The following is an 8,692-nucleotide window of genomic DNA, read 5'->3' as shown; positions in this document are numbered from 1 at the left end:
TTTGTCTTTGCTTTTTGTTCCACGTGCATATTTTTATACAATTATTTATATTTTAAATCTTGATCTTTTGATTGAAAAAATTATGAACGAGTGGATTTTTCTAGTAATTTTATGATTAGGACATTAGTTATATAATTGAGTCTTATTCTTGAGTAAAGATAGATAGAAAAATCGCAAAAAAAAAAAAACAAAAACCGTGGAAATTACAAAATCACAAATTAGAATCGTTACAATGCTTTCATAGGTTTTGACAATAATTGGATTGCAATTGATAACATTTTTTTTAAACAAAATACTTGATTTGCAATTTCTTCAAAATAGATTCAATTTTAAGTTAAAAAATTATACTCCTTCAGTTCTTAATGTAAAACCTAATGAACTAATTTGAGTTGATTAAGAATGTTATTTAAATTAGTTAATATCATACTACCTCCGATTCTAATTATAAGACTCAGTTTACTAATTTGGAGATATTAAGAAATTTAGTTAAATAAGTTACTGGTTAAAAAATATCACCTATTTTCCAAAATTACCCTTATAAAATTTTAAAAAAAGAGCCCCGTATAGTACCTAATCGCCCACACCAAATCTCAATTTGACAGCACTGATCGATCTCTCTGGATTTTCAATTTCTAATTTCTACTGTGATTTCGGATTTTTGTTTTTTTTTTTTTGAGCTGAGATTTTAGATTTTCTTGTTTTTACGGATTCATTGCATTCTTCCAACCGCTCCAAACCTCCGCTTGATAGCACAGACTGATCTCTTATTCTAGACTTTTGATTTCTAATTTTTGGTTTGTGATTTTAGATTTTTGTCGATCTAAGAACTTCTACCGTTTGATGTGTTTTTATTGATTCAATGTGTTTACTTAAGATTCATTCACATATTTTTGTCTTGATTGTCCTTCTAGTGTCATCGATAAGATTACTAGCTTAACTCCCTAGAAGTGCACGTGGCATCCTACTTGCTTGCTATAAATGGTCACTACTGAGAATCAATCTCACTCAATGCCCACAAACTTGGATTTGAACAATGAAGGAATTGGTGAATCTGAAACAGGTGATGGCATTAATATGATTTTAGGACTTTACAACTTATTGTTATCTTAATCAAAGACTAAGAACTTTTTGAGCATAAGTCAATAGTTTGATTACTAATTCTGCAATCACTTCGCTTTTATGTCATTAATTTGGTTGCTAATTCTGTTGCCCTTGAGAGAGATAACTTTCAGGTAAGTTTCTCTTGGACCTGAACAAGCTGCCTAGTTCATTCGGTGGAAATTTCAAACTTTGAACATGATGTTAAACAATGAAAGGAACACATTCAGGCACCCAAAACTAATGGTGCCCAATTATATCTTTAGATTGACATTGCATTCGCATGACTTGGAATATTTTTATCTATATTTTTGTTATATACGGTACAATTATTACTTGCATATATATATATATATATATATATATAGGCTGCTATCCCATCACTGAGTTTTAATTTTATCCGCTTCATTTATAATTTTGAGACTATGACTTCTGTGGTAATCATATCTATATATATAGACGTTGTGTTTTGCTCTGACTTCTGCTTGTTTGACTTATTCTTTGCAATGAAAGGGCATATCCTGGCCTCTTTCTCTTTCTATCTATTTGTGTCGTCATCTTTTTGTTCTTGGCTAGTAAGAATAATTGAGCTGTCTGCAAAGTTGCATGGTAGAAATCAGGAAGGATAGAGGTTCTAAGAAATATGATATTCCACATATAAGAAAAGAAGTCATCGAAAAGGAAGGTCCACTACCAAATCAAATATAAGTGTGATCCAAGGTTAGTACAAGAAGTGATGAAGTATTGAGATAATTTTTTTTCTTTCTTTGAGTATTTGTTCTGTTTTTTTTTTGTCTTGTTCTTTTGGTTGATATGTATGCATGGTGCTTAAATTTTGTGGGTTGGACAATTCAGAGCTGTGGCAATTTTGGATGAGTCAATGGCAAACTGGCCTTTGGCTTCAGCTACTAACTATTGCAAAAGAGGTATTCTGTGCACTAAGTACTATTTAGTCCTTCGAATTAATGAAATCCACCATATTATAGTATTTGATGGTTATCGTCTCTGGAGAATTTACAAGTTCACAAGGTTCATCTAACATTTTTTATGTGGTTTGTAGATTTTTTTAAAAAATAAATCATTCATAGATTTAAAATGATTTTTTTTACAGTCAAAGGCGCCAGTTTATAAATTTAAAATAATTTTTTCATGACTAAAATTTCATTTTTCTATTATTTTCTTTTTAGTTTGTTTTCAGATATAAATTAATCTTTTGAATATTTTTCATTGTGATTTAAACAGTGATGGTTAAAATCTAACAATTTGAGTTATTTATTTATTTTAAAAGTTTATCAATATATTTATAAAATATTGAAAATAACCCAGTCAAATTTTAATTCAATAGTTGAAATGAGAAGTGGAGAGAGGAAGTAGAATTTCTCCATATGTAATAGTATTTATTTGAATTATTATGGTAATATTAATTATAGTTAATGGAATATAAGTAAGGGTAGTTTGAAAAAAATAAATAAATATGGAAAACAAAGTGGATTGGGGCCTTATATTTAGGACCAAATTAAAAGTCAAACTAGCTCTTATAATTAGGACTGGAGATAGTACATTTTTTTTCTAAAACTTCCTAATCATCTTTCTTAATTTTTCCCTGCCACTCCGACATAATCATTGTTGAGAGAATATCAACAAGGTTAATTTGAAAAAAATTGAGAAACATATGAAATATGTCTTACATATAGAACCAATATCAACTTTCAAATTAGGTCCTACATTAAGGATATGAAGAGTACAAATTAAGACAAATGTAATTTTTTAATGATTTTGGGTTTGAATATTGGCACTTGCCAGCTTGATCTCTTTCAACAAAAGTTCATGAACTTCGCCGGGATGTTTAAAATTTCTCCCCATACAATTCATGGGTTGGAATATTAATTTTTAAAACAATTATGGAGAGCAAATATATTAACATTTAAATATATTGATAAATATATTGATATTGGTGAAACATGTTACATTACTATTGGTTAATTATTAGTACATACCTGATAGATTTTCTTTGGCTGATGGTCATCAGTACTAACTAATAGCTATGTAACACTTAAGCATGATTAATGTGTTACATTTTTCTATTGAAATATAACTATATAAGCATGCTGCACACCTTAAACATGATGCACTATATTTCAATTAAAAAAAAATGACAATTGCTTTACATTATTGTAATTTGTAGCTGTAGATACTCTTTTATAAATATTTTAGGCCAAAAATTTGAAACAGTTCAGGGATGAAAATAGCTTTTAACCTAAAATTAACAATACATTAACTAAATATTAAATATTATAAATAAAAAATGGGGAAAGTTAATGTTTAGGATAATACTTATATTAATTTTCTTATATTGATTATATCAAGTTCTCCGCATGAAATAAAAAAAGACATGACCATGTATGATTAAAGAATTTGACATAATAGATATAAAAAACTTGACATAAGTTTTTTTTTTTTTCCAAATACCCCTCAAGGACATGAGTCCTCAGTTAGTTTTTAGGCAATAAATTTTGTAATTGATGCTTTTTCGGCAATTTTTCCTTCTTATTATAATTATAAATTAAATTAAAGTCATAATTAAGAAAGTTTATCAATTTAACTACATCGTTTAATTTATGGTAGATCGTGGCCGTTCAAGCAGTGGAAAAATTGAGTCCGTCTATTCAACTCTATCAGTTTCTCTGGCTCTCTCGAGTCTCGACGACGGCAACTTCTTTTCTTCTCCCTCTCCAGAAATGTCTCGTCAATGGGTTATCCGAATTGATTCACCAGCAGGTTCTTGTCAAGGGTTTTCCCTCTCCGTTCTTGTTGCCGTTCTTCGATATGATGTTTTAGACCGTTTTGCTTAAGTTGTGCTGTGAGTCGGTGTAGTCTGAAAAGTAAAAAACTTGGAAGCATCTTGAGCTTAGAGAATTCAAAAGTTTAAACGATCTGTAAGCATTCAACCTTCTTAAGTATTTTTTTTCGGTGATTTTCCCGTTTTATTTTTCTCTTCGCATTTATTGGAACAATAATTGTGGGAAAAATTTGAATTTTAAGTATTTTTGGAAGTTATTGTGTTGGCAACGCTTTGAACGTTGATTTTCTTGCTTGTTGAGATCTTATAGTCTATAAAAGTTAAGCATATGTATATTATCAAACCTAAATAAGGAACTTGACCAGTAGTATCTGAAATTCTCATCCATGTTTTAAACATGGTCACGGCCACACATCTAAAGGCTCGAGGCTTGTGATATTACTTTTAAAATCAATGCAATTGAGCAAACAGCTGGGTAAGTTGTTTGAATATCAGTTGGTTCTGGTTTAGAGTCTATATTGTATTGAGCCTAGAGTCTATATTGTATTGAGCCTACCAAGTTAAGGTTGCCAGTCATGCTGTATAGATTCCCATATTTGCAAGTTCAACTTTTGTTTGAATATTCTTTCTACCTTTTCTTTTCCTTTATCAATTTACTTGCAAATTAAAACTAACTCCCTTCTCCATTTTGCAGCACAATACTCGATTTCTTCAACAAATTCTTCAAAATAGGAAATCAGATTTTCTAGAGTGGCTTATTAATCATTATTGCACTGACTGGTGTCAAGATTCTTTTCTCTGTATGGTTGACGTCATTTTAGGCTGAATATGAGCTGCAAATAGGAGGGCTGGCAATGAGAGAACCCAAGCGACAATGATTCTGTCTTTACTAAAATTTAAATTTGAAGATTTTGTTCTTTTCCACCTTTAATGCATTAACACTTAGTATTTTACTGGAATTTGCACTCGATTCCTTCTATCTACGATACTTTTCTATTTGATCAACCTTTTGGATTAATCACTGAGCCCCTGCATCATGGCATCCAAGAAGAAGCAATACTAGGGTATTGCTTTGCTGCCCATGTACACAGTGATGAGGAAGATGACGAGATGGAGGATGTTGAAGGAGGAATGGAGCAAGGAGAGCGACAAGAACAGGATGGTGGGGATGTGAGGATTGCAGAGGAAAATCTAGAGAGTGATGCTGAGATGATAAGGATCCTGATTCTGCTAATGAGGCTACTCCACCGGCTGAAAATGATGGGATGACCCCGGAGAAGAGTAAATTTGGGACTTCAATGCCACCACAGCCTTTGGTTGATATGTTGGTTTCACCGCAGGATCAACAAGTAGTGTCTGTTGAATCTAGGAGGAGTAGGAGAGGGACAATTACCATTATAGACTGTGGTCATGATGAAATACCAATGTCACCTGAGCCAGAGTTACTCTCTCTTACTTGAATCCACCCCTCTGTTTTTTTTTTTTTTTTTGAAATGCATTTAAGTAGGACTGAGGACATGGCAATTTTGGTATATTATATTTGTCTTCTATACGTTCCTTCATCATTATTTTCTTCCATTGATGGAGTCATGTCTCTTAAACTTGAAAATTGCCCAAAATGTTTAAGACCCTGACGTTACCTTAGGCACCCTGGCCTTGCCATATTTTCCAGGCAGGTTACCTTCTACTAGGAAACCATTTTCTCCTTCTTTATTTTAGGTTATAAGTTAATAACTTATATTTGGTTCTGATATCAGGATGGAGGGCTTGATGGTAACGGTCGACTTATGTTTGAGGAAGAACTTCAAACAACAAATGGTATTTCCCCTTTTGATTAAAGTACGTTCTGCTAAATTTATTGTATCCTTTCTTTGGACACCTCATCCCACTATAGGTTATTCTCAGAGAATGAATATTACTTGATTAGTCTGTTGGCGGTAAAGAAGAATATCTCAAGAGTTTCACAATGTCATTGATTTCTTTTTGGAACAGAAGAATTTAAAATTTTGACCAGTAATCTGTTCTCTCATTTGGCCAAAAAGTCTGTTCTTTTGGAACTTGTATAGACAGTTCTGGTAAGATAATTATGAATATGAGCTAATGAATCTGAACTGTCATATTGACAAGGTAATAAACATATAAAACAGTTAAAATTAACTTCTGCATGAAATGTATTTAATCAAGAATGATTATTCAACTGACCTTTTATATGCAATTTTTTTGCCTATATTTGATTGTTTAACTGTTTGGTTCTGGATAATTGAAGTGCATGAGAGTTTGTCTGAGACTATAAATTTGAGAATATGCCAATCTTTTGGACTTTGGTTGGGTATTTAAGAATAAGATTGTTGGAAAAGAGGCTCGGACATTACGTTGGGGTGGTTTTAGTTCACTTTTCGATGAAGTATATTGGATGGGAATAATCCTACTGTTTTATTTTGTTTTTCTGTTTATCATTTTTGCCTCTTGGTCTACCGAAGAACTTCCTTGAATGTGGTTTTGTAAGTGATTTGCTAGATGGAGCATCATCAGGATCTGTTCAGGTTTTGACACCTAGCAGTCAAGTTAACACTCCTTAGTTTTCTGAGCCATCTCATACCATGCAAGTTGATGCTGTGGCTGGATCAGATGGTGCAGAACATGAAGAAACAGCTCAGGAAGAGCAGAAGTTTGTAGATCCATTGGATAGATTTCTCCCACCACCACCCGCAAGTTAAATGCTCTGAATGCCTACAAGTAAATTCCTTTAGATTAATTTTGCAATAATCAATAAATTATTCTCAATAAATTTTAGTAATTTATTGAATTGAATAGGTGTGCTTTGCTCCCTCCCCCTAAAAGAAAAACAGCTATTGTGTGCTTGTGTAGTTTGATGTCTTTTTCCCTTTCTGCTTTGTGCCATACTAGAGCTCTGCTTTTAATTTGCTATGGCTCTTTAAATTCTTAAGCTTCTTATCCATTAATTTTATTATTTTCATATGTTAGTTAGTGAATGTGATTAAACCAATTTGGCGATACTTTGGAAGAGTTGTAATGCAATATTACACTCTAATCTCTTATGACTTCCAGTCCTGTTTAGTGATTGTGTATATATGTAATGTAAACTACACGTACATACATAATTCTAAGGTCCTGTAGAAGCGCTTGAATATAGTGATCTATGTTTAGAATTTTGGCATTGAAATTTTTGACTAAGTGTTTTAGTGTGAGAATCTACCCATCCAAAATGAATTTAAGGTGTAAAAGTGCGGAAATCACTCATCTTGCGGGGGTATTATTGATTAATTCGGTAGCTGCTCTTGTTTAATTACTAAGTGGTGATATATGGTTTGATTCATTAACATGTTCCCTTTAATATAAATTCAAGACTTATCATTTCAGATATTACTAATTCTGTGATCAAATCATTGAATTATGAAAAAAGCGATAATTTGCCAATACTTCTCTGTATCAAGTTTTTTGACCACTAAACATCTCTGTTTTATTGAATGCATCTTATATTATTATATTTTCTTACCCCCTTCTTGACATTCTGTAAGTTGAATGATCATCACTTTACTCCTTATTTAGTACATTGGCAGTTTAGCAGTTTTAAGTAATAGTTTAAATTAAAAATAATTTCCCTCAATTTTTGATAAAGTAGAAAATTGTATATAAAACTATTTTAGCTTTTGCATATTTGTTGTTCTTTCATGACAATGTGCTATGATTTTTATTATTATTGCAGAGAAAGATAAATAAATTTCTTGAGTATAAGAAGGCTGGAAAAAGTTTTAATGCAGCAGTTCGCAATAGGAAGGACTATCGGAACCCTGACTTCCTGTTGCATGCTGTGAGGTATCAAGATATTGACCAAATAGGATCTTGCTTTGATAAGGATGTATTGGACCCTCATAGATATGACCCAAGTGACTACTACGACCAAATAGGTGCTTAACTGTTTCTTCTCTGCATCTACTTTCTTGTGCTTCCCTGTACTTGTTATTTTATGCTCATATTTTACCTGATTTTGTCAATTATATGATACTTCTTGTGTGTTCTTGCAAAATTAATATTCATGTTGTCATATTCTAGATATACTGTCGCTGGTATTTGGGCTGTTTAGGCTATTATTGTTCACTATACTAACAACGGACTTGATATATGGTATTAAAGAACTTGTTTGTCTTCTAAGTCCTTTTGATAATACTATTTATGCTGAAATGAACAGCCAACATCTATACATAGCTGTGTATGGCTAGTTATATCTGCTTTGGGGTTCTTTCTATTTTTTTTATGAATATGTTCGTCATGATTTTGGAAGTTAAATCTAGCCTAATTTAAGTTTTCATTGTGAATTAACCAACTTATTTGTCATGCCATATTTTGTTATTTGTTCATATTTTTCTCAGCACCATCAGATCATTAAGGCCAACTTTCGTCCCTACTTGATGGATTGGTCTTGCAGTCAAGCTCCCTTTAAGTACTTGATACTGATGTTGCTTTACCACCCCTAACTATCACATAGGCAGATATGAGACGTGGAAGTGACAAGAAAGAGCAGGAGAAGAAAGCCAGAAAGTTAGATTTGTCTCTAGGGGAGCACAAGCAGGAATTGTAACTAGTGTTCCAAGGATCAATGTACCCGTTGCAGGTTAGAAAGCAACCTAGTTTTACCTATGGTATGGCAAAGGTCATTCTTACTACTCATTTTCTATTTTATGCTGATTTTCTCTCTTTTCTCTTCAGGTGATTTGCCTTTGATGCGTCCTACTGCTGAGGCCACCAATCGTGGTAGGACTGAACAAAAATCAA

The 8,692-nt window shown here is 32.3% G+C and overlaps 1 long non-coding RNA gene across 2 annotated transcripts; it reads left to right on the top strand.

Annotated features, from left to right (window-relative positions):
• Window positions 1–5,663: 5,663 nt before the first annotated feature.
• On the top strand, window positions 5,664–8,447 carry LOC114740168 (uncharacterized). Of its 2 annotated transcripts, none has more exons than XR_003739668.1 (4): window positions 5,664–5,737; window positions 6,416–6,634; window positions 7,626–7,827; window positions 8,290–8,447. It is a non-coding gene; the product is annotated as an uncharacterized LOC114740168 (long non-coding RNA). The 2 variants fall into 2 exon arrangements; XR_003739669.1 differs by having other exon boundaries at window positions 5,690–5,716; window positions 6,379–6,634.
• Window positions 8,448–8,692: the final 245 nt, after the last annotated feature.

Source organism: Neltuma alba, unplaced genomic scaffold (genome assembly GCF_004799145.2).
Source record: "Neltuma alba isolate B1F8T4 unplaced genomic scaffold, ASM479914v2 tig00003072_pilon, whole genome shotgun sequence".
NCBI lineage: Eukaryota > Viridiplantae > Streptophyta > Magnoliopsida > Fabales > Fabaceae > Neltuma > Neltuma alba.
This window is presented reverse-complemented; position numbering and strand designations above follow the sequence as displayed.